Consider the following 26,376-nt stretch of genomic DNA (forward strand, 5'->3'; position numbering starts at 1 on the left):
AAACTATAAGGAAGGCCAGAAGAAATATAAAATTGGAGATTAATTGGGGTGCAGGAAAGTTATGGAAAGAATATAAGTCCTGCTAGATAAATCATTAGCTATTTTAATAAAGAATACAGAAGAAAATAGGAACAAAAGAATATATACTGGAATAATTTTGAGAGTAATTTGAAGAATTAGATGCAAATAAATTTGAAAACCTTTAAAAAGAAACCAATGGCCTAACTGACCCAAGAAGGGAAAGAAAATCTAAACAGACTGATAAATACAAAATGAAATTCAGACACTTACAGAGCAGCCAGGCATGGTGGCTCACACCTGTAATCCTGTCACTCTGGGAGGCTGAGATGGGAGGATCACTTGAGGCTAGGAGTTTGAGACTAGCCTGGGCAAGGCTCCCATCTCTAAAAGAAAAGAAATTAGCTGGGCATGGTGGTATGTGCCTTAGTTTCAGCTACTCAGGAGGCTGAGACGAGGATTGCTTGAGCCTAGGAGGGCAAGGCTGCAGTGAGCCATGGTCATGCCACTGAATTCCAGCCTAAGTGACAGAGCAAGACCTTGTCTCAAAAAAAAAAAAAAAAAAAAAAAAAAAGTTACAGAGCTCCAACTAAATAATGTGGGGAATAAAAGAAAAAAGAAGATGATTTTATGGCTGATTTTTTTTTTTTAAGGAAAAGCAATTCATGTACCCTTGAAGATTAGATTAAGTTCTATACAATCGCCCAAAATGACAGTGGCTGAAACAAGTTTATTTCTCTCCCATTTAAAGCAAGTCTAGATGTGGAAGTCTGGGAAGCCCAGAAAATCCAGGTCTTGTTTGTGTATGGAAACTCCAGAAAATCACAGATTCCTTCCAGCCACCCCTCAATTACCCCTGGGATCCAAGAGAGCCACTAAAGTTCCAGCCATCATACTCACAACCCAAGTTGTAGGATGGAAAAAAGGACACAAAAGTAGGGTGAAGAGCATGTGTGCAACAGCTCTCTTTTACTCTAGTGTCCTAAAACCTATCATAAAACCTTTGGCTTGCCTTGCATTAGCCAGAATTTAGTACGTGGCCACACTTAAGAAGTCAGAAAGATTAGCTTTTTTTCCAGGGTAGTTGGCTGAAAATCAGGAGTTCTCATATTAAAAAACAGAGAATGGACATCGAATAGATGACCAACAATCTCCTTCACACTCATACTATTTAAACTGTCCTAGTCAATGACCAAAAAAGAAAAGCCTACAAACTCATTGATATAAAAGCTTAACAAAGGTATTCCCCCCCACACACCATTCCCAAAAGGAAATTTCTAATCTAATTAACAGTCTTAGGTTGGGCTGCTGAAACAAAATACCACAGCCTGAGTGACTTAAACAACGACAATTTATCTCTCACTGTTCTGAGGTCTGAGTTGATTCTTTGTGAAGGCCCTTTCCTAGCTTGTAGATGGCTACCTTCCTGCTATGTCTTCACATGGCAAAGAGAGAGCTAGCTTTCTGGTCTTTTCTTATAAGGGACCAGTCCCATCATGCCCATCATGAAGACTCCATCTGCTAGGATCTCAACTAAACCTAACTATCACCCAAAGAGCCCACCTCCAAAGACCATCACATTGAATGTGAGAGTTTCTACATATGAATTGTGGGAAACACAAACATTTACTTCAACTGTAACTATTGAAGCAAAAATGTCCCCCCACCATAGACATCCAGCACCACAGTAGTACATTTATTACAATTGAACTTACATTGACACGTCATTATCAACGAAAGTCTGTAATTTACATTAGGGTTTATTCTTGGTGTTGTGCTTTCTATGGGTTTTGACAAATGTACAATGTCATGTATTCACCATTATAGTATCACAGAAGTTTCACTGCCCTAAAAATCCTCTGTGTTCTGCCTTTTCAACCCTTCCTGTCACCCAATTTCTATCAACTAATCTTTTGACTGTGTCCATAGTTACTGCCTTTTCTAGAGTGTCATATAGTTGTGAGGCAGGAAGCAGGAGTGAACTCCGGAGGCAGGGACTTTACTCCGGACCAGATTGAAGACTAGCCGAAACAGGGACGAGGTTAAAGCACTTCTCCATAAGACACGCCCACCAGCGCCATGTCAGTTTTTCGTTGCCATGGCAACAACGGGACATTATCGACTTCTTTCCTCTGTACCTACTCCGAAGTTACCACTGTTTTTCTAGAAATTTCTGCATAATCCCCCTTAACATGCACTTAACTAAAAGCAGGTATATTACTGCAGAACTGCCCCTGAGTTGCTACTCTGGGCACATTACTTATGGGTTAGCCCTGCTCAGCAAGGAGCAGTACCTGTTCTGCTGTTGTACACTGCTGCTTCAGTAAAAGTTGCTAACACCACCACTTCACCCTTGAATTCTTCCCTGGGCTAAGCCCTAATTTTTGGCTTGCTTGCCCTGCATCAGTTGGAATCATATAGTATGCAGTCTTTTCATGTTGGCTTTTTAGTAACATACATTTAAGTTTCCTTCATGTCTTTTCATGGCTTGATCATTTCTTTTCTTTTTCTTTTTCTTTTTTCTTTTCTTTTCTTTTTTTTTTTTTGAGACAGAGGAGTCTTGCTCTGTTGCCCAGGCTGAAGTGCAGTGGCACTGGCTCCCTGCAACCTCCATCTCCCAGGTTCAAGCGATTCTCGTATCTCAGCCTCCCGAGTAGCTGGGATTACAGGCTCACGCCACTATGCCCGGCTAATTGGGGTTTTCCCATGTTGACCAGGCTGGTCTCAAACTCCTGGCCTCAAGCAATCCACCCACTTCGGCCTCCCAAAGTGAATGCATTTCTTTTTAACTCTAAATAACATTCCATTATTCAGAAGTACCACAGTTATCCACTTACCTACTGAAAGACATCTTGTTTCCAAGTTTTGGATAAATTATGAATAAAGCTGCTATAAACATCTATGTGCAGGTTTTTGTGTGGAGATAAGTTTTCAATTCCTTTGGATAAATACTAAGGAGCGTGATTGGTGAATCTTATGGTAAAAGTATGGTTACTTTTGTAAGAAACCACCAAACTGTCTTCCAAAGTGATTGCACAGTTTGCATTCTCACCAGTAATGAACAAGTTACTATTGCTACATATCTTTGCAACCTTTGGTGCTGACAGTGTTCTAAATTTTGGTCATTCTACTAGGTATGCAGTGGTATCTACTTGTTTTAATTTGCAGTTCCCTAATGACATGATGTCAAGCATCTTTTCATACGCATACTTCCATCTGTGTATCTTCTTTGGTGAACAGATGTTCAGGTCATTGGCCTGCTTTAAATCAGGTTATTTTCTTACTGTTGAGTTTTAAGTATTCTTTGTATGTTCTAAAAATATTGTTCTTCATCAGATCTGTCTTTTGCAAACATTACCTGCCAATGTGTGGCTTTTCTTCAACACTTCTTTGTAAATTTGCAAGTCCTTTGAGAAAAGAAATGTACCCAAAGTATTAATTTGGCAATCTCATATCACGAGAGTACTCTAAAGCTAAATAAATTACAGTTTTTCAAATTTTGAATTAATTGATCTTTGCTATTATTAGCAAGATCTTGTATTCTTTTTTTTTTTTTTTTTTTTAATAGAGACGGGTCTTGCTACAGTGCCCAGGCTGGTCTCGAACTCCAGGCCTAAAATGATCCTCCTGCCTTGGCCTTCCAAAGTACTGGGATTACAGGCATAAGTCACCACGCTCAGCCATCTGGTATTCTTTAGCAACTGTTTGGTAACTTAATCTTTCACTTTTTGAAAACAAAAAATAGTTTTTTTCTCATAGTTTTCTAACAAAATCTTCATAACCGAAATAATTTCTCTTTATCACCTCTTCTTATAAATATGGTTTTCTTTTTTTATATAAAAATTTAAAACATTTTATAACTGGCCAAATTTACTAGCTTAGATACTATTAGATAGTCAATATTTTTTGTTGGATATTTGATTTTTATTTCGGGCAACTAATATCTATTCATTTTTGCACTGTTGGAAGAAAATTACTGATCAAATTCACTATGTATTTGCAGAAAATGGCTTTCAATATTGTCTACTTTATCATCCTTTTTTTTTCTTTCTTTCTTCCTTTTTAGATACAGGGTCTCGCTATGTTGCCCAGGCTGGTCTCCAACTTCTGGGCTCAAGCAATCCTCCCTCCTTGGCCTTCCAAAGGGTTGGATATGTTTTATCTACAACTTTGTTGTTTTGTTCTGCTACAGGATATTTGCAATTGCCATTTATCATGAAATTCATGACATACCTTCTTCCACTCTCCTTTTTATCTTTATTGTTCTGGTTATAGGACTAGCTTTGCATCTCTACTCAATTCTGTATCAGTAGTATGCTTTCATTTTAAATTTTAAGTTTGTCCATATGTATATTGACACAGGGTCTTGCTCTGTTGCCCAGACTGGAGTGCAGTGGCAAGATCAGGGCTCACTGCAGCCTTGACAGCCTAGGCTCAAGTCATCCTCCCACCTCAGCCTCCAGAATGGCTGGGACTACAGGCACGCACCACCACACATGGCTCATTTTTTTGTATTGACACAGGGTTTCTCCATGTTGCCCAGGCTGGTCTTGAACTACTGGGCTCAAGCAATCCTCCCACCTTAGCCTCCCAAAGTGTTGGGATTACAGGCTTGAGCCACCATGCCTTGCTTCTACACTTATTTTTAATTCTAAAATAATTTATAATAATAAATATTAACAATTAGATTTAATTACTGATAAATATTAAATGTTAAATAGGTTTTATTTAATAATTAAATAAAAATGAAAATAATCAGTATTTCAATTTATTTACTAATTATAATTCACAGTTATCCTTGTAACTCCTAATGTCTATATAAAAGATTTTTATATTTTTTAATTCTTAAAATTTTATTATTTATTTCACACCAGGCCATCACTGTGATACATTTTTTAAAACACATTAAATTATCACCAGAAAAGTGCTGTGATGGAAAATATAAATTGAAATACCTTTTCTGGTTAGGAGAGTAATTCTGTTTTTCTGATAGAGAATAGAAGAGTCCTTCAGGCCCCTCCAAACTGTCATATTCTGGGCATCGGGTGTCCCCATCCTCACTTTAGTCCACAGGCAGGGTCCTCAGTCTTCAGCGCTCCTTCTCTTTCCCCTTTGTCTTGTGTCTCCTTGGGTCTCTTTTCTCCAAGACCTAAACTCCCTGAGGACAGGACTATTTTTTACATCTTGATGTCACTCCTGAGCACTTGCTTTAATGTGTTGGACACTGGGTCCATTAAAGATTGTATGTGAAATTGTAAAAGAAACGTTTTCACCTTTCTGTGGTACAGCTATAATTTCTGGTTTCATTTACCAACTGGGTGAAAGTGGACCAGTGACACCATTTGTCTGGGCCTTCCTTTCCTGAAATATAATATTGGGGCAATAGTCCCTGGTTCTTGTAAGGTGTTCAGGCACAAAACGCTAGGCATGTAACATACTAAATGAGGTTTTCCCAGTTAATTTATATGATTGCAAAGGACGTTCATATACACGGTCTGCTAAAGAATTCTGGGGCCAATTAATCTCTGTGGCATGATGGGTAAGTCGATCCCTTCTCTGGGCGTCTATTACTTCAGAAAAGGCATGAACTCAATTTTAGGGACCACACAAAAAAATGTATTCATTATCGTGTAGGACTTGGTCATTAGAGAGCTTTTGTTTCTTTTTTTTAATTTTTATTTTCGTGTATGTGAATTTAATGGAGAGCTTTTAAATAACCAGATATTTAAATAACCAGATAATACAGATGCCCGGCCTGCTCCAGACAAATTAGAAAAGTATGTAGGTGAGGAGGGACCAGCCAGAAGGCGGTATCTTTCAGCTCTGGAGTGACACTGAACGTACTTCTCTTCCCGGGATGTCACGAGGTGTCAATTTCTCTGGCCTTACCCAGGTCCATGCCCGCCCCCAGGGGCCCCAAGAATGACTTCAGCACCCCACCCCCACCTCCCTCTCCAGATGTGGGTCCTGGGAGCGTTCAAGGCCCGTCAGTCACTCGAGCCACCCCTTGGCGGCTGGACCAAACCTTGGGCTGCCGCCTGGATCTGCAGCTGGAAAGCGCCGTGACCACCGGTGTCCCCAGCTGGAGCAGGGCGGGCTGCGCGACTCGCGAGGACGCCCTGAACCGCGGCTTCCTCTTTCATAGCCGCAGGACTCGTGGTCAGAAGGCCGACTCCAAGCCTCAGCGGATCCACGAAATGGCCTCTTTGAGGCTGTGGTGAAATTTAAGATACCCTTTCCCTGCCATTGTTACTGACGTACTTCAGCAAACAGGTTAAAGTTCTGAAAGGACGTGGTCACGACTTTATATTTCTTACAGATTTGTGTCTCATGTTTTGTGCGTAAAAACCATTCGTCCTCATTTGCGATTCTCATATCCGTAATTCAGTTATACATAAAACTGAATTCAGTTATATCATAAAAGGTTCCCATGCGGGGAATGATTCGTTGGGTCTCAGCCTGAGGCCAGACGCAGCAGAGAGATCGGGAGTTGGGGGATGGCGGGCGGGGAGCGGGGAGGAGGCCGCCCGCCGCCAGACTCAGGGTCCAGCAGAGCAGCAAATGCTCCCCGGCTCCCAGCCAGGGCGCAGCTGCTGGCCTGGGGCCGCCCCTCACGCCGCAGGAGCCCCGCCCGCAGCGCCGGCCCTGCCCCTGGCCTGTGCGGGCGCCAGCGCCCCCTACAGCTTGCAGTCGCCCTGCGCGCCTCCCCGCGAGGCTTGTTTTCTAGCGCCTCTGATGGGCCGCCTCCCGCAGTCCTGGTGTGAGCCTGGGGTCCGTTCTCACAGCTGGATCTGGGGTCTGAATGCCGCGCCCTCTGGAGAGCCACAGATGGGTCTCCGCTGATGCTCCTCTCAATTTCCTCTAAGAGCGAGAGCTCCGGGAAAGGAGCCGATCCTGGTGGAAGACTACAGGTCTGAGTCCACTGGACGATAAACGAGGTGCGTTAAGAGACCGCGGGAGTGGGGAAATGGGGAAGTGAGGGTGGGGACTGGGCAATGGGGGCGGGGCGAGAGGTCTGGGGCTGGCGGGGACAGGGCTTAAGAGAGAGCCACCCCTCCTAGCCTTGAAGCTGTACCGAGCTTCCCTGTGATATTTTAAAATGCAAAAGTACAAAAATTGAAGTAATGGAACTATGCGTACGCACCTCCTAGATTTTTAAAGGTTAACGTGTGACTGTGTTTACTTCAGATGTTCCTGAAATAAATGAAAATGACCAGTTAAAATGAAGGAAGAACGCGCTTGCGTCCCTCCTAGAGGTCACTCTTCTGAGGATAGGTTGTATGCTCTCAGCGCCTCTTTTTATTAAAAGTATTAAGAAGTACTTTTCCAAATATTAGATGTAGTGTATCATATCATTTAAACGATTTTTTTTGTTTAAAATAGTCTTTTAAAAATAATCTTTTTTTTTATTTTTAGATTTTTTTGAGACAGAGTCTCGCTGTGTTGCTCAGGCTGGAGTGCAGTGGCGCCATCTCCCCTCACTGCAACCTCTGCCTCCCAGGTTCAAGTGATTCTCCTGCCTCAGACTCCCAAGTAGCTGGGATTAAAAGCGTGAGCCACCACACCCTACCAATTTTTGTATTTTAGTAGAGATGGGGTTTCACTATGTTGTCCAGGCTGGTCTTGAAATCATGACCTCCACTAATCCACCTACCTCGGCCTCCCAGAGTGCTGAGATTACAGGCATAAGCCACCGTGCCTGGCCACTTTAATCATTTTTGTTTTTGCATCTAGTCTAAGAAATTCTGCACTAAAATTCTGCACTATTTTCTTCTAAAATTTTAAAACATTTTCTATCTGTGTCTTTGTTAGATGTAGAAACTTTTGTGTATGATATGGGGTATAGCTATAATTTTATTTTTATTCCATATGAAAGCCAGTTTCTCAGCCCAGGTAATTGAATAGACCATCCTTTCTCCACCAACCCTTAAGGCTACTTCTACTCTATTGTGTTCATAGTAGTTTCTAGGTTTTCTGTTTTGTTGTACTGATTTCTTCACCTATTTTTGCATCAAGGCTCTCCTCTTGGGGAAATAAAACAATCCTGCCAACCAAAGACCCCTCTGGATCCTCAAACACGCCATCAGCATGGAAGGCTGCTATGGCATAGCCAGAGATAAATAGGATTCAGGCAGTGCTGTCCTTACATCGCAATCATTCAGGTAGTTAGCAGGAGCATCAATCAGTACAGATATCCAGAGCTGATGATCTTATTTGTATGAATGCCCAGTGCATATGGGATTGGAGGGGAGGGCTTGGAGTGGGATGAGGGGCTAGTGGGATCCAGAAAGGGGCTAGTCTTCAGGTCTTCCCTGGAGAGTATGTAATCTCTTATAACTAAGTGTTGATTTTTGTTTTGTTTGTACCTTCTTTAGATATTGAAGTATTCGCTAAGGCTTAACATGTAATATATTTAAATCTTCATATGAATACGTTTATCTGATAGATTTTGGTGAGACATAAACTATGAAACAAACAGAAAGATGGAACATGAGAAAGGGTCAAGGGTGGCCTTGGTTAGGGATGGCAGCTTTTACAACTATGAGCTAAGATAAAATTTAGAAGGTTTTCTTTTTATTTTAATTAATCATACCACTATTTTTCTCCTTTAATTTCCATATATAATGAGTTGATTGTAGTATTTTTATTGTGCTTAACTATTTTAAGATAATAGTTGTCTCTCCTCATTTTAGCAAATAATATATTTAATGAAAAATCAACTTTATTGAGGAATAATTTATACAGTAAAATACACCTGTATTAATTATACAATTTGATGCGTTTTATATACCCAAACAGTTACTACTGTAATCAAGTTACAGAACACTTCTGTCAACCTAGATAGTTTCCATTTGTAGTATCACCTGTGCCGCCTCTTCCATCGTCTTGGCCCCAGGCAGCCACTGATGTACTTTCCATAATTACAGCTTAGTTTTCCCATTCCTAAAATTTCATATGAATGGAATTTATATCATATGTATTTTTTATTTTCCTTCACATTTTTGAGATTCATCCATTTTGTGTATATATCAGTAGTTTATTCCCTTTTATTGCTTTATAATATTCCAAGACATAGATATATTGCAATTTTTTTTTTTTTGAGACGGAGTTTCCATCTTGTTGCCCAGGCTGAAGTGCAATGGCATGGTCTTGGCTCACTGCAACCTCCGCCTCTTCGGTTCAAGCGATTCTCTTGCCTCAGCCTTCCGAGTAGCTGGGATTACAGGCGCCCGTGACCATGCCCAGCTAATTTTTTAGTAGAGATGGGGTTTCACCATGTTGGATGGGCTGGTCTCAAACTCCTGATCTCAGGTGATCCGTACATCTTGGCCTCCCAAAGTTCTGGGATTACAGGCATGAACCACTGCGTCTGGCCGATATATTACAATTTATTTACCCATTCACCTGTTGATGGACACGTGGGTTGTTTCCAGTTTATAGCATTGTGAAACAAAGCCAGTATGAACATTTGTACATGTCATAGTATGGACATGTACATTTATCTGGAAGAAATGACCCAGAAATATTGCTGAGCTGTATAAGTGTTTAATTTTATGTTAGAAACAGCCAAACTTTTTTCAAAGTAGTTGTAACATTGTCCTCTTACATTCACAATATATGAGAGTAGTTTCCTCCACACCCTTGCTCACCCTGGGGATTGTCAGTCCTTTTAACATTAGCTATTCTGTTGAATGTGAAGTATCTCATTGTGGTTTTGACTTGCATTTCCCTAGTAACTAATGATTTAAAATCTTTTCATGTGCATACTGGCCATTTGTATGTTTTCTTTTGTGAAATGTCTGTTGAAAACTTTTACTCTTTGTTTTGGCTTGTCGTCTTACTAAGTTATAAGGTTCCTTATATTTTTTAGGTGCGAGTCCTTTGTCAGATACATGTATTATAAATATTTTCTCTCAGCCTGTGATTTTTCTTTTTCTTTTCTATTTATTTATTTATTTATTTTTTAGGATGAGTCTCACTTTGTCACCCAGGCTGGAGTGCAGTGGCACCATCTTGGCTCACTGCAACCTGTACCTCCCGGGTTCCAGTGATTCTCATGCCTCAGCCTCCTGCTTTTCATTTTATAATGTTTTTTGAAAAGCAAATTTTCACTTTTGATGAAATTTATCATTTTGTTATTTATGTTTTATAAACTATAAACCTGTTGTTTTGTTTTAAAGAAATCTTTGCTAATCCTAGGGTATTGATGATTTTCTCCTATTTTTTAAAGAAGTTTTATAATTTTAGCTTTTACATTTAAGTCTATGGTCTATTTTGAGTTAATTTTTGCATTAAGTTTGAGGTAAGGCTCCTGCTCCTCTCCCCCACACCGGATGTCTACTTGTTCAAGAAACATTTACTGAAAAGACGATTTTTTTACTTATTAAATAGCCTTGACACCTTTGTCAAAACCAGTTGTCCATAGATGTGTGACTCTATTTCTGGGTTCTCTATTTTGTTTCACTGATCTTTGTGTCTAACCTTATACCAATTCATTCTGAAATACTTTCCAGATTACTATAGCATTTTAATAAAATTTTGATTGAATAGTTTAAGCCCTCGGACTTTTTTCCTTTTAAGTATATCAACTTGGAGAGGATTGATTTATATTTGTGTTTCATTTTTTCATTTTTCAAAATTATGTTTCAAATTGACATAATAATTATATGTATATATGGGGTGCACAGTGATGTTCTTTTTTTAAAAAAATATTTATTTATGTATTTATTTATTTTTGAAACAGAGCCTTGCTCTGTTACCCAGGCTGGAGTGCAGTGGCACGATTTCGGCTCACTGCAACCTCCGCCTCCTGGGTTCAAGCAATTCTCTTGCCTCAGCCTCCTGAGTAGCTGGGATTACAGGCACATGCCACCACGCCTGGCTGATTTTTGTATTTTTAGTAGAGATGGAGTTTCACCATGTTGGCCAGACTGGTCTCTAACTCCTGACCTCAAGTGATCTGCTTACCTTGGCCTCCCAAAGTGCTGGGATTACAGGTGTGAGCCACTGCGCCCAGCCCATAGTGTTATTTTTATACATACTGTGTATAGTGATCAGATCAGGGTAATTAATTAGAATATCCATTATTTCAAGCATTTCTCATTTCTTTGTGTTGGAAACATTCAATGTCCTCTTTTCTAGCTCTTTGAAAATATTTATTACTGTTAACTATTGCCATTCTGTAGTACAAATAGAACACTAGAACTGATTGCTTTTATCTAGCTGTAACTTATTTTAACGAATCTCTCTTTATCATCTCTTTCCCCTACCATTCCCAGCCTCTAGTAATCTCTGTTGTACTTTTTACTTCAATGAGATAAACTTATTTACTTAGTTAGCTAGCTTCTGCATATAAGTGAGAACATGTGGTGTTTAACTTTCTGTTTCTGGCTTATTTCACTTAATGTAGTATCCTGCAATTCCATCCATGTTGCTACAAATGACAGGATTTCATCCTGTCATGAACAAACAAAAATTTGCCAAAACAAAAATTACCTTAGTTATCACATTTCTTTTATTGACATAATTCATAATCATCAGAATCATCTGACTTGTACATCATTGTATCAGCTGGTTTTATGCTCAAGATGTTGTATTGGTTCATTATTGTCTTAATATCCCAACCAACCCAATCTAGACATAAATGCTGGCCCCTGTGACATGGCAGGAAAGGGAGACAGGCCTGGGCCAGGCATAGTGATAGCAATGCACCTGTGTTTGAAGCTGTTAAATATTTGCTACAGTCGTATTCCTAGACTCAAAATTAGATTCTTGTTAAGTCCTACTTGTCAGTGTCTATGGCTGTGTGAGTTCTGGTTAGTAGAAGGTGGGCAAAAGTGATGTGTATTCTTCCATAACTGGTCCATAACCACCTACCACTCACAATACTCCATGCCTTTTTTTCTCTTCAGGCTCCTTGGATTAGAGACCATCCTGAGGACATCCTTGGGAGCCATGTGCTGAAGATGGCCAAGCCGCAGGATGAAAGGAGCTGCATCTTTGAGTCACCACTGGAGAAAGGTCTCTCTAAATGGATTTGCAGAGACGTCTTCTCGAATACTCCCCTTCTAAGTTCCACTTGTAATCCACTTCTTTTATTCTCCCAGCAATCAATGTGGTTTGGGGAAATTCCAGAATCTCATAATACCTTGGTCATGGGTAAATAAGGAAAGGACCTTTACATACATGTGATGCAAAGCAGATCAAAACAAGCAGAGCAGCCTAAGAGCAGCAAGACCCCAAAGGATAAGGGAAGTCCTGCAGAAGAGCAGAGCAGTGCTGCAAAGGCAGGCAGGTAAGGTAAGCAGACGGGGCCATCAGGATGGATCCTTTGGGCATGCCAGCATCCACCAGGGACTGGTAGAGCTATTTAGAGAAACTGATAAAAAGCTCTGCCAACTACAGTCACAAAAGATGGAGCTCAGAATGATGAGTAGATGCCTAAAACATCTCCATTTTGTTGATGAAGAAAGTAAAGTTTATAGAGCTTAGATAATTTGCTTTTGTACCTAGCACAGTACTTAGTTTATAGTAGATGCACAATAAGTATTTGTTTAATGAGTGAATGGGTCACTAGCCTAAGACCTTTAATATAACATGCTTAAACCTGCTACCAGGGATTGGGAACTCACCTATTTAGTAGTGAGTAGAGGGGTGTGGTACTGGTACTTAAGATAGATACATTGTGGTTGGGTATGGTGTGTTTTTGTTTTTGTTTTGAGACAGGTTCTCCCTCTGTTGCCCAGGCTGAGATGCAGTGGCATTATCATGGCTCACTGCAGCCTTAACCTCCCGGGGCTCAAGCGATCCTCCCACCTCAGCCTCTGAGTAGCTGGGACCACAGGTGTGCATCACCGTGCCTGGCTAATTTTGTTTTTTGTTTGTTTGTTTGTTTTGTAGGGACGGGATTTTGCCATGTTGCCCAGGTTGGTCTCGAACTCCTGGGCTCAAGCTACACCCGCCCGCCTCGGCCTCCCAAAGTTGTAGGATTAAGGTGTGAGCCACTGTGTCCAGCAGATATGATGTTTTTAAAAGTTTGAGAGTTAATATGCTCTCTGGTGTGCCCTAGGTCCCACTACTCCTATTGCCTTAAAACTCACGCAGTACACATTTGTCTTCCATGGGCTTCAGTTGTAAGAGAACCCTTTCTACTCTTTGCTATTCACAAGTCTCCTTTTAAACAGAGCTTGTTCCCAATGCTGTTTTGTTTTGCTCTCTGCCATGTTCTTCCGGCCATCACCTACTGTGGGGAAAAGAGAGAGAGATCACATTGTTACTGTGTCTGTGTAGAAAGAAGTAGACATAGGAGACTCCATTTTGTTCTGTACTAAGAAAAATTCTTCTGCCTTGAGATGCTGTTAATCTGTAACCCTAGCCCCAACCCTGTGCTCCCTGAGACATATGCTGTGTCAACTCAGGGTTAAATGGATTAAGGGCTGTGCAAGATGTGCTTTGTTAAAGAAATGCTTGAAGGCAGCATGCTCGTTAAGAGTCATCTCCACTCCCTAATCTCAAGTACTCAGGGACACAAAACACTGCGGAAGGCCGCAGGGACCTCTGCCTAGGAAAGCCAGGTATTGTCCAAGGTTTCTCCCCATGTGATAGTCTGAAATGTGGCCTCGTGGGAAGGGAAAGACCTGACCGTCCCCAAGCCCGACACCCGTAAAGGGTCTGTGCTGAGGAGGATTAGTAAAAGAGGAAGGAACGCCTCTTTTGCAGTTGAGACAAGAGGAAGGCATCTGTCTCCTGCTCGTCCCTGGGCAATGGAATGTCTCAGTGTAAAACCCGATTGTATATTCCATCTACTGAGATAGGGGAAAACTGCCTTAGGGCTGGAGGTAGGACATGCGGGCAGCAATACTGCTCTTCAAGTCATTGAGATGTTTATGTGTATACATATCCAAAGCACAGCACTTAATTCTTTACCTTGTTAATGATGCAGAGACCTTTGTTCACGTGTTTACCTGCTGACCTTCTCTCCACTATTATCCTTTGACCCTGCCACATCCCCCTCTCCGAGAAACACCCAATAATGATCAATAAATACTAAGGGAACTCAGAGGACGGTGGGATCCTCCGTATGCTGAACACCAGTCCCCTGGACCCCTTTTTTTCTTTCTCTATACTTTGTCTCTGTGTCTCTTTCTTTTCCAAGTCTCTCGTTCCACCTAACGAGAAACACCCACAGGTGTGGAGGGGCAGCCCAACCCTTCAACCTACCTATCTTATCTCTTCCATTATCTATCCACATATGTCCTCTGTATTTTTTTGAGTTTTTAAACATTTATAAGCATAAGTCCTTAGGTAGCTATGCCACTTGCATAATGAACTAGAAAAGGTAACCAAACAGAATAGGGTTGTACTCAGATATACCTTCTACAAGTTTGTGTTACACATATTTACACATATTTAAAAATATATACATATTATTATTGTGCTGTGTGGTTATTAGGCAAACTCAATAAGCAGTTCTTATAAAATATACTCAATGTAACTTTTATAAACTTACCATATTTTATAGTTATTCTTTTTTTATTAGCTGCTATAAACTACCTGGGTGTCTTGCATGAGTCATTTTATTGTAATGTTTTTGTATCTGTTGAATGAGGAGTTAGAAGGCATCATCTTTAAGGAGCTTTACAGGTACATGTCCAGGGCTCAATAATTTTATTATTATTGCCTGGACAGATAAAACCTAAGCAGGTGAAGGGGAAAGATTAAAAGTGCAGGGTGGAAGTTGCTTGAATGCTAACTGGGTCAACGTTCTCCCAGAAAACCCCTGTAAAAGAAACCTAAGAACCTACATCACCAGGAGACCATTGGGACCAGTTCCTCTGGAATCCCTGAGGCCAGATAATCAGCTGAAGCTTTACATTCTGTCCCTTTCTGGTCATGACTTTCTCCACAGTCTGCTTGGTGCCTCCTCCTCTGTGACTCTAAATTCTTAGGATCAACCCCTCTTGCATATGCACATCCGCAGTGCCTGTGGGATACAGTGTGGTGTGGGGAGGAAACTCTCTTCTGCCTTAATATTTTCCTGTGTGCCCCAGGCCTTGACGGAATCCTGTCTCTCCATAATGTTGCTTTTCGAGGAGATTGATTGATTGAGATGGCATCTCGCTTTGTCGCCCAGGCTGGAATGCAGTGGCGTGATCTCGGCTCACCAACCTCCACCTCCAAGGCTCAAGTGATTCTCCCACTTAAGTCTCTTGAGCAGCTGGGACTACAGGTGCATGCCACCACGCCTGACAAATTTTTTTATTTTTTGTAGAGATGAGGTTTCGCCATGTTGACCAGGCTGGTCTCAAACTCCTGGACTCAAGTGATCTGCCCACCTCGGCCTCCCAAAGTACTGGGATTACAGGCATGAGCCAATGTGCCTGTCCTGAGGAGTTTTCTTCTGGAATTCCTGCTGGGTTTTTGTAGTCAGTCCTCTCCCCATTTCCCACATTGGCTCTTGCAGACCTTCCTTTTCCCCATTTCTATTTGCTACCATGTCAGACATGACTTTTGCCATAGGATCTCTATCCTACTATAGAGGAAACCAAAGCCATCAGTAGAAATTTCACTAACATGGAATCAGATTTATAGAAGAAAAGGGGAGGAAAGTTTTGCCTTAACACCTGGAAGGGTTTCGTTTCTTTTAGTAGCTGGGAGACAGAAACATAAGAAAGTAGCTTAATAAGCTTTCTGCTGTTCAACTGATGATGTGTGAGCTGTCAGTAGTTCAAACTAGTCATTATCCTTATGAATTAATTATGTAATAACTTAAACAATGTCATAAACCTTCAAATCAGTTTAAGCCTAAATGTGTCATGTTTAATAACAAGAACAAGAAACATACGTTATGATGAAGAGCTCTTATATTTTCTTTGGATAAAAGTCAGTAGGCGGGGCGCGGTGGCTCATGCCTGTGATCCTAGCACTTTGGGAGGCTGAGGTGGGCAGATCATGAGGTCAGGAGATCGAGACCATCCTGGCTAACACGGTGAAACCCCGTCTCTACTAAAAATACAAAAAATTAGCTGGGCGTGGTGGCGGGCGCCTGTGGTCCCAGCTACTCGGGAGGTTGAGGCAGGAGAATGGCGTGAATCCGGGAGGCAGAGGTTGCAGTGAGCGGAGATTGTGCCACTGCATTCCAGCCTGGGCGACAGAGCAAGACTCCGTCTCAGAAAAAGAAAAAAAAAAAAAAGGTCAGTAAAATTTAAGAGAAAAATGCATTTGCTTTGGGACTTTTAATATTTAGTCTACAAATCTAGCCACCATAGAAATCTGCTGATTAAATACGGGTTCTGTTAAAATGGAAACATGCATTTTGGGGGAAAAAAGAGGGAGTGTTTTAGTGATTTTGTTTTTTACACTTGTTTATAATAAAATTTTAAACAATCTTGAGGGGAACATTTTATTTCTACTTGTAACTGCATAAAGTTATGAGATAAAGTTACAAACTATATCACATATAGTTTGTAGCTTTATAAATTATGAAATTCTAACAGAATAAATATGCTAATATGATGAAAACATCATAAATTACATTAGAATATATTTTAATAAACCAATTCAGAAGGAGCCAATACCCAATTTCAAAATCATATTAATTGTAAAATTAATTAGGGCAGCCAAAATATTCTGGAATTCCTTCTAATAAAACAAATGAGTGTAAATACAGTCGTACCGACAAATCTGAAGAATTATGCAGCATAAAAAGTTATTATCCCAGCACTTTGGGAGGCCAAGGTGGGCAGATCATGAGGTCAGGAGTTGGAGACCAGCCTGACCAACATGGTGAAACCCCATCTTTACTAAAAATACAAAAATTAGCCGGGCTTGGTGGTGCACACCTGTAATCCCAGCTGCTCAGGAGGCTAAGGCAGGAGAACTGCTTGAATCCAGGAGGTGGAAGTTGCCGTAAGCCAAGATCACGCCACTGCACTCCAGCCTGGGCGACAGAGTGTGACTCTGACTCAAAAAAAAAATAAATAAATAAAAATAAAAGTTTTAAAAAAGTGATTATTATGAACACAGAGTAATCTAGTAAAAATGGTTAAGTGAAAACAGCAAAATACAAAATTGAATATGTACTATAACAATATATGCAAAATATACTCAGATTTATAAAAATTAGAATGTAGAAAAGTAAATATAGCTCTTCATAAGTTTGTTCTGAAGTTTAAAAAAATATATATTTTTGAATGGATAACTTTCTTTTTCTAAATGCTTACAGTAGAGCCCACGATGGTTGTTAAAAGCCCCCAGGTTCAGCCTTCTTTAATTGTGTGGTCAGCCTGCCATCAACCCGAGGCCTCCCTCTGCTGGGCAAATTTGGGAACACATTGAGAAATCCTTACACGTAATTCCTTCTCTTCATGTTCCTGGTGAGCATTTTTCCCACTGGGTTTCCATACTCTGCCCTCTTGAAGTCCTGCACCCTGACATTGCAGTGTCATTCCTCTTCTACTGAAGTCTACAACTATTAGCTTATTGTCTCTAGCAAGTCTCCCTTTAGCTACAAATATCATTCAGAGTTTTACCTTTCAGAAACTTTCTCCATGAGCATTCTGGAGTAGACTCTAGGTGCACTAGGTGCAGTTAGAAAAAGCTCTGATTGGTTGGTGGAGCTATAGGAGGAGAGACAATGGTGGGCTGGAGAAGGGTGTCTACATGGAGAGAAACTGACTGGAAACTCAGAGAGATGATGGGGATTAAAATAATCCTATTGAATCTGCACAAAAGTGTTTTATTATAATTGATCCTGAACTATGTAAAGGTAAGCTCCAGTGAGTAGTTACAGCCTGTCCCTAAGATGGACTCTTTCTTTTTGCTTTTATTTTTATTGTATTTATTTTATTGTATTTTTTTTTTCTAAAGACAGAGTCTTGCTGTGTTACCCAGGGTGGTCTCAAGTGGTCCTCCTGGCATCAAATGATCCTCCCACCTCAGCCTCCCAAAGCGCTAGGATTACAGGTGTGAGCTACCACACCCAAATGATTCTTTCTTTTCAAATACAGAGTTCAGCAGCAATTTTAAAGAAGTACTGAACTCTACTGCCTGGAAGATGGAATGGCCCTCACAATTCTTCCAGGCAAGCTCTGCACTCAGTGGTATGGACCACAAGGCAAGCCCATTAAGGGGTTAAATTACTGACAAATAATAATTTCTAAATATGAACATTTCAGGAGGAACTAAGATGGCTCCTTCTTGGAGAATAAGATGGCCGGCTTCTCTAGTTATCAGACTATCAGATGGGGAGGAAAGAGCCCCTCTGTCCCAGTGAGACAGGACCCGCCAGCGCCCAAGCTCTAAGGCTTTCTGATGAGCAAATGGGGTTTCCATCTTTCTAGCTTCAGGACTCGTAACTACTCAGATTATTTCCTTCAATCTGGATATTCAAGACAAGAACAGTTTATGGTGTTGCGAAGGCCCAGATTTAAATCACATATGCAAAGATACTGACATTCAGTGGAGGGTCACTTAGATTATATCCAGATGACTTTCCCTAAATTGATAGCTCAAATGGTAGTTGTGGATATTTTTGCTCTTAGTTACTTGCATAGTCACTTGCCAGAGGTAATAAAGTTTTAGTGTGGTTGTGGAAAATAATGGCCATATATTTAGGAACAAAATTTTAATGATGATTGAAAACTGAATTAGCTTTAACATGGGAATATGCTCAGGGGACATAGGACCACAGATCTCTGTTCCTTCCTATTGCCACTTCTTTCCTTTCCCTGGTAGCATGCTTCCATTACCCATTACGTCAAACACTGTTTCTGTGTCTCCGACTCCCTTGCATCATGGTCTTTTCATTATTCAGACACAGACACAGCTCGATTATGGGTAAACCTTTTTCTGTGGCTACAGAAGAGTTGAGCCTGGCTGAAGCATCGTTGAGCATGACTGAAGAAAAACACCTAACCTTGAATTTTTTGATCAATATAAATTTATATCCACAGATTTTACCTGACTGATCTTCATTGCCCACCAGTCCTACAAAGTTTGCCAGATTGGTTCTGTCTCCACTTTACATACTCAGCAAATACTTATTAAGCACACACTTTGTGTTAGGCTTAAGTGTAGATATTGAAGAGGCACTGGTGAATGAGTAGAGGCTCTGCCCCCATGGGACCTGCATGCTATTTGGCAGCTCTTTCAGACATTCTCCTCTCTCAAAGCTTTGAGCCCCTCTAAACCCCTATAAGCACCTACTTTCAGCTGCTCCCTCACTCCCCCCTTCATGGGGGAAATAAAAGCCATCGTGGTAAAACGTCCACTGCCTGACAGAGCTATATTTACCATCTTTTCTTTAATTTTTATTTTTAATGGACACAGTTGTATATATTTATGGGGTACTATGTGATATTTTGATACATGTATAGATTGTGTAATGATCAAATCAGGAATTAGATCAGTTTTTTGTCTTTTTTTTAGTAAAAGATAATCTTTTATACTCTTTCGGTCCTGAAAGATGGAGGAGTGCCATATTAGGATTCCAACAGAAAAAGTTAAACCAAAAGAATATATGAAGGGCATATAATGAAGGGATATCTACAAAGTTGTGACAGGGCTAATGGGAAGAACAGGGTATATGAGGCAGCCCAAGATCAGCAACAGTAGTGATCCAATGTCACCCTGTGCTGGTTATGAAGATTTAGTCTCTTCTATCTTTTCCAATCCCGCTTTGCTAGCCACCTCCCCAAACCCTACCAATAGGAAGCACTGGAGGAAGACTAGAGGGCTGGAAGGATGTGAAAAGATTTCCCACTTTGTTTGTTGACATCCTCACAGAATGGGTTCTTCAACCTGGCAGTGGCAGTTGAATCCAGTAACAGCAGTTGGCTTCAGTTTGGAGATCTTCCATGCTCCTAAAATCAGCCTCATCATGCCTCTATCTACAGACATATCATCATCAGTGGTCCAGCCTCCGCTCCTCAGAGGTCCCAGTTCTGGGGATCTCTTCAAAGAATCTTTTCCTCGTTTTCCTAAACCTGGAGGTGGTAGTTGCTTTCTGTCATTACTATCTCTGATACTTTTGTTCCACTTTTCCATTTTCAGTCCTCTTATAACTAGTTAACAACCATTCCCATAAAATTCTTTGTTCAATTTCAGTGCAATTTCTAGCTCCCAGTTATACCCTGACAGACACACCTTTAAATCTGAAGAGGCAATGGGAGGGAACCTGTAACCAGAGCTAGGCCAGAGCTGGGACTGTGGAGGAAGAGCTGCCCACCGAGCAGGGGGGTGATGCAGGGAATAAGTACACTAACCTCTCTCTCCTTTGCCATCTACATTCCTGCTGGGCTGATCACTGGCCAAATCCAGCTGGTGCAAGAGGGCAGGGCTGCCCAGCTAATGCCATCTGTAGAAGCTGGGCTTCTGGGGCACAGAGCAAGTCAGAGACAGGCAGAACAGGGATGTGGGTTTGGACCAAACACTGAATAAACCAGATCAAGGATTCTTCTATCAAGACAAGTTTATATACTTGCAGCTTGATCCCATTGTTTCCCTTAGATAACTGTGCACTTGTTTTTGTCTGCCCTCTTTCCTGTGTCTACACTCTTCCCGTCTATTAATGTCTTATTCTATTTACACATAGCTCAGTCTTTTCCAATTAAAAAAAAAAAAAAAAGCTTTCCCTCTCCCAAATCTCCATGCAGCTGCTGACTTCTCTCTTCCAAAGCCACACTGTGGGAGAGTCAGTTACACCTCCTGCCTCTGTTCCTGACCTCTGACAGGTGCAACACACTATAGTGAGGCTTCTACCCTTGGTATTCCTCTGGCTCCATTATTTACAAGGTCACTAATGACTTCCTATTTCTAAATCCAGAGTGCCTTTTTAGTTATCTTCCTTGCCTTCTTGGCATCTCTAGATATCAATACTTGTCTCATTCTAACTTTTGTCTCTCCTTACAGCTCTTTCATTCATAATTCATTGTTATTCAGTTGGAGCCTTGATGGTGTTAGGGAGAAGCAGCATTCTGTAGTCAAAGTGTTAAGCCTCAGTTTATTAGCATGCCTGTATCTTGGGGCTGGGACTGTCACAAGTGTTTATAATGATACAACTCCTCCTCCTCCTCCTCCTTCTCCTCCTCTTCCTCAAGTATTTATAATGATACAACTCCTCTTCCTCCTTCTCCTCCTCCTCAGACCTTTGCTCCTTTCCTGGCTGCACCATTTCCAATTTATTCTCATGAAGCTCTGATCCCTGTTGACTATTTTTCTTCCCTTAAGTGAGACAGAAAGCCTAGATGAGGCTGCAGTGGGAAGAATTACCTTCTCCCAGCTGGGATAAGACTCTGGCAAAATGTTTTCCCCTTGAGAGTAGGCCTTTGTTTTGAAGAAGGTTCTGGGTGTATTTCATAATAATTCTTCTCTCCCTGCCAAAGCCACAAGAGGATCCTTCTCAGATCTTCACTGCAGGAACCTGGTGGGCTTTCTGATGCCCACAAAAGTGTGGGAGCTTCTCACTCTCATGGGCGTTCACAGTTGGCCTCCAGCTTTTTGTCAGAGTTACCATTTAAATGTTTTCAAACGTGATACTGTCTCAACTTCCAGGACATCACACACTCATGATTTTCTACTATCCTGACATTTGCAGTCTTTTTAGCAGATCTCCCTCCCTCTCCCTGCACCATGGGTATTGGTCATCTGAGGATCTGTCCCAGGCTTTCTACTCTTCATGCCCTTTGAGACAACACATGATCTGACCTGCCCTTTCAGGAAGAAATGTTCTATCTACCTACTTGCTCCAGTTAAAAACCCTAGTGTCATCTTTGACCCTTCTCATCCCTACATCTAATCTGTTGATTCTACCTCCTAATTTTCTCTCAAACGCATCTATTTTTCTTCAATTTCAGTGCTACTCTCTTGCTCTAATTGTACATCATCTTTTTTAGAATTACTGTGACATTTTCTTGCCTCCAGTTCTGCCTCAGTCCATCCACTTCACAGCTAAATTTTGGATGTACACTTCTGAACTATTACTGTAGCAAAAGTAATATGTAATAACTGTAATGCAGAAATATAAAATATGCAATATAAAAGAAATACATGTATAAATGATCCCAACACTAAGGAAACAATATTGATCAATAATTAAATAATTGGTGGATAGTGAATGACAACATATAGCAAAGTGTTCAGTAGGTTTTAAAAGCTGTGGGTTCAATAAATGCTCATGAAGCTTGTTCAGGGGCTTGAAAAATATGTAATTTGAATTTTTAAAGAAAAGGAATTTCAGATAAGAAAAAACACATAACATGAAACAATATCTGTGGTGGTTTCAGGGAGGTCATGTTCTCACATTCAGGTGCCAAGGCCACCGTACATCCGGACACTGAGGCCACGGACTTGGTCTGCAACCTCCATGACAGCCTTGTAGATTTGAAACCGAACTCCAAGGAGCAGTTGTGCTGTGAGTTCCAGAGTTTGGGGACAGAGGAAACACCATTCTTTGGAAGTCTAACTTCCTTAAGAGGTGTTCCTTAGACGTCTAGTGTCCGGTGTTATGGAGGTCCTTGTGCTCTGAGGAAGGAGCCCCTTCTTGATTGATGGAGCAAAATTTTTTTAAACAAGGAACTGTACCCGTATCTGGGCATGAAGCCAGAGAAATCCCTGAGGGCAGGGCCAAGGCTCTCAAAGATTTTCAGGGAGATTCCCAGCCTTTTTAAGTCTTGCCTATTCTTTTTTTTTTCTCTAACTGGCCATTTTGTATATATGGAGGTTATTGATTTTTTTTGCTTTTATATCCTGATATTTTAATAACTGTTCATTTTTTAGTTATTTGAATTATCTACATTGATTATTTGAATGTTCTTTTTTTTGTTTTTTTGAGACGAAGTCTCGCTCTGTCGCCCAGGGTGGGGTGCAGTGACAGGAACTTGGCTCACTGCAACCTCTGCCTCCTGGGTTCAAGCGATTCTCCTGCCTCAGTCTCCTGATTAGCTGGGATTACAGGTGCCCGCCACCACACCCAGCTAATTTTTGTATTTTTACTAGAGATGAGGTTTCACCATGTTGGCCAGTCTGGTCTCAAACTCCTGACCTCAGGTGATCCACCCACATCGGCCCCCCAAAGTGCTGGTATTACAGACATGAGCTACCGCACTTGGCCTTTGAATTTTCTACGTATCTGACTTCTACAAAGAAAACTATAATGTATTACTCAGATAACTTAAACAGGAAAACTAAATAATGGAGGAGTATATTTACAGTTGAAGCGGTCAATATTTTAAAGGTATTAATTGTCCCCAAACTGATCTACAAAACCATTGTAATCCTAATCAGATTCCCAGTAAGCTTTATTATAGAAATTGACAAACAGGGTTCAAATTTAATACACAAATCCAAGGGCCCAAAATAAACAAAACAAATCTGTTGCTTTATTAAATATCAAAACTGATAAAATGACAATAATCAGGGCAGTGTTGTCCAAAAATAGACAAACGAATGGAACAGGCTCAAACAAATATGGACATTGATTTACATCTAAAGTGGCACCATACAACAATGGTGAAAGGACTCTTGTAAATAAATGGCATGGGACAATTGTATATCCTTTTAAACAGAAAAAGAACAAAAAGGAAAAAAAAAGAAACTTGACCCCCTACTTCACACTATACACAAAAAACAATTCCAGGGGAACTAACATGAAAAGCAAAATAAAGTTAAACATGAAAAGCAAAATAAAGTATATGGTAAAAAATTTATCTTACCCAAAAAGAGGTCTAGCCTTTGCCCTCAGCTACTGGGAGATGAATTTTAGACCCTTGAAATGTTCTCCCTGATAAGTGTGTCTTTGTTTACCTGGAGGTTTTGACCACCACACAGTCAACAATGTGATTTATAATAGGAACTTTGAGCCACACAGTATCAGCTCTACCTGTGGAGGTAGACTAAAAGATCGGCCATGTGAGCAGTCAACCATGGCAGGCCATTAAAACTGCACACTGAGGCTCGGGTGAAATACAGTTCTCTTGTATACAGTTTCTACATGGTTTTAGTTCCTGTGGTCTACTGCAGTCCAAAAATAATAAATGGTAAATTTCAGAAATAAACATTCACCTAACTTTTATACAGTATATTGTTAACAATTATTCTAATTTATTGTTATTAATCTCTTACTGTGCCTAATTTATAAATTAAGCCTTATCATAGCTATGTATGTATAGGAAAAAACAGCTATATAGAGTTCAGTACTATCCATGGTTTCAGACATCCACTGGAGGTCCTGGAACATATCTTTTGTGCATAAGTGGGGACTGCTCTGTACGTCATGTGTATTGTCACACATTAATGCTGGGAAAGTAATACTGTTCATATTACTGGGAGAGGACAACTGGAAGCTCATATTTGGAAATTGCCAGGATTGTGCCTATATTAGTTTCCTAGGGCTGCTGTAACAAAGAGCTAGAAGCTAGGGTGGCTTAAAACAACAAATATATTCTCTTGCAGTTCTGGAAGCTAGAAATCTGACATGAAGGTATCATTAGATCTATGCTTCCACTGAAGCCTGTAGGAAAATCCTTCCTTGACTCTTCCTAGCTTCTCGTACTTGCTGGCAACCTTTGACATTCCTTGACCTGTAGCTGCATAACCGCAGTCTCTGCCTGTGTGTGTCTGTCTTCACGTGACCACCTTAGAAGAATACTAGTTCTATTAAAAAATATATATATACTACTTCTTCTAAGTCACCAGCCCATCATACTGTACTATAACCTCATCTTAACTAATTGTATCTGCAACTATCCTATTTCCAAATAAGGCCACAATTCTGAGGTACTGGGAGTTGGGACTTTAAACATATCTTCTGGGGGCAAGGGAGATCTGCATACAATTCGATCCATAATACTGCCTTGTGTGTTTCTTTTCTCAGCTGATTTTAATCTGTATTCCTTGAGTTGTTTCCCCTTTTCAACTATTACAAACAATGAATTTTGCTTTGTATGTGTCTTGGTATATATGTGCACACATATCTGCTGTTTGTATACCTCAGAGTGGAATTGTTGGGTCAAATGTTAAAATCTTTTTAAAAGTAGTTGTATAATTTTACATTGCATTGGAATGACATAATAAGCTATATATCCTATAATAAATTGTAACCATGCGGCTAACAGCTTCAGCAAGTTCTGTGAGTCCTTTTAGCAAATTACTAACCTAAGGTTGATTGGGAACCACAGACCTCCCAACTTATAATTGGTGTTAGAAGTGAGGGTAGTCTTGAGAACTAATTTCACAAGAAGGTATTATAAAATAAGATCTTCATGACCTTGAAATAGAAAATGATTTTTTAAATAAGATACAAAAAAGGTTGTGCATAAAAGGGCAGTGTGCTTAATTTGAGTACACTAAATTAATGACTTTGATGCATCATGAGATATCATTGGCTGGGTGCAGTGGTGGCTCACACCTCTAGTCCCAACACTTTGGGAGGCCAAGGTCGATGGACTGCTTGAGCCCAGGAGTTTGAGACCAACTTGGGCAACGGCACCATCTCTACAAAAAAATACAAAGATTAGCTGGGCATGGTGGCCTGCACATGTAGTCCCACCTACTAAGGAGGAGAAGATGGGAAGATCGCTGGATCCTGGGAGGTGGAGGCTGCAGTGAGCTGTGATTGTGCCACTGCACTCCAGCCTCTGACAGAGTGAAGACAAGTTACAGAGGAAATACCTGCAACACATAAAATGGATAAAGGGTTCGTGAGCAAAATTTAAAAGCTTAAAACAGAAAAGACAGGCCAGGTTTGGTGGCTCACGCCTGTAATCTCAGCACTTTGGGAGGCCGAGGCAGGTGGATCACCTGAGGTCAGGAGTTTGAGATCAGCCTGGCCAACATGGTGAAACCCCGTCTCTATCAAAAATACAAAAATTAGCAGGGCACGGTGGTATGCACCTGTAGTGCCAGCTACTTGGGAGGAGGAGAATTTCTTGAACCCAGGAGGCGGAGGTTGCAGTGAGCTGAGACAGCGCCACTGCACTCCAACCCGGGTGACACAGCAAGAGTCCACTTCAAAAAAAAAAAAAAAAAAAAAGGACAAAAAGACAGCTATCTTAAACCAACAAGAAAAAACACAATCTTTTTGGACTAAATTGTGTTCCCCCAAAATTGATGTTGAAACTCTTAACACCCAATGTGCCTATATTTGGAGATAGGGATTTTGGGACTTTATGGAGATGATTAAGGTTAAATGAGGTCATAAGAGTAGGCCAGTAGTCTGATAGATCTGGTGTCCTTATAAGAAAAGGAAGAGACATGAGATCATTTTATGGGCATATGAAGAGGCCACATGAGGACACAAAAGGCGACTGCTGTGGTTTGAATATGAGATGACATCTCACACCTGCCATAACAGTAAGAAGG

The 26,376-nt window shown here is 40.8% G+C and overlaps 1 long non-coding RNA gene across 1 annotated transcript; it reads left to right on the plus strand.

The window, feature by feature from the left end:
- Positions 1–6,978: 6,978 nt before the first annotated feature.
- Positions 6,979–25,129, plus strand: LOC134730578 (uncharacterized). The gene is made up of 2 exons (XR_010112389.1): positions 6,979–7,569; positions 11,931–25,129. It is a non-coding gene; the product is annotated as an uncharacterized LOC134730578 (long non-coding RNA).
- The last annotated feature ends 1,247 nt before the right edge of the window (positions 25,130–26,376 follow it).

The sequence above is a fragment of the Pan paniscus genome, chromosome 5 (genome assembly GCF_029289425.2).
Source record: "Pan paniscus chromosome 5, NHGRI_mPanPan1-v2.0_pri, whole genome shotgun sequence".
In the NCBI taxonomy this organism is placed as follows: Eukaryota; Metazoa; Chordata; class Mammalia; order Primates; family Hominidae; genus Pan; species Pan paniscus.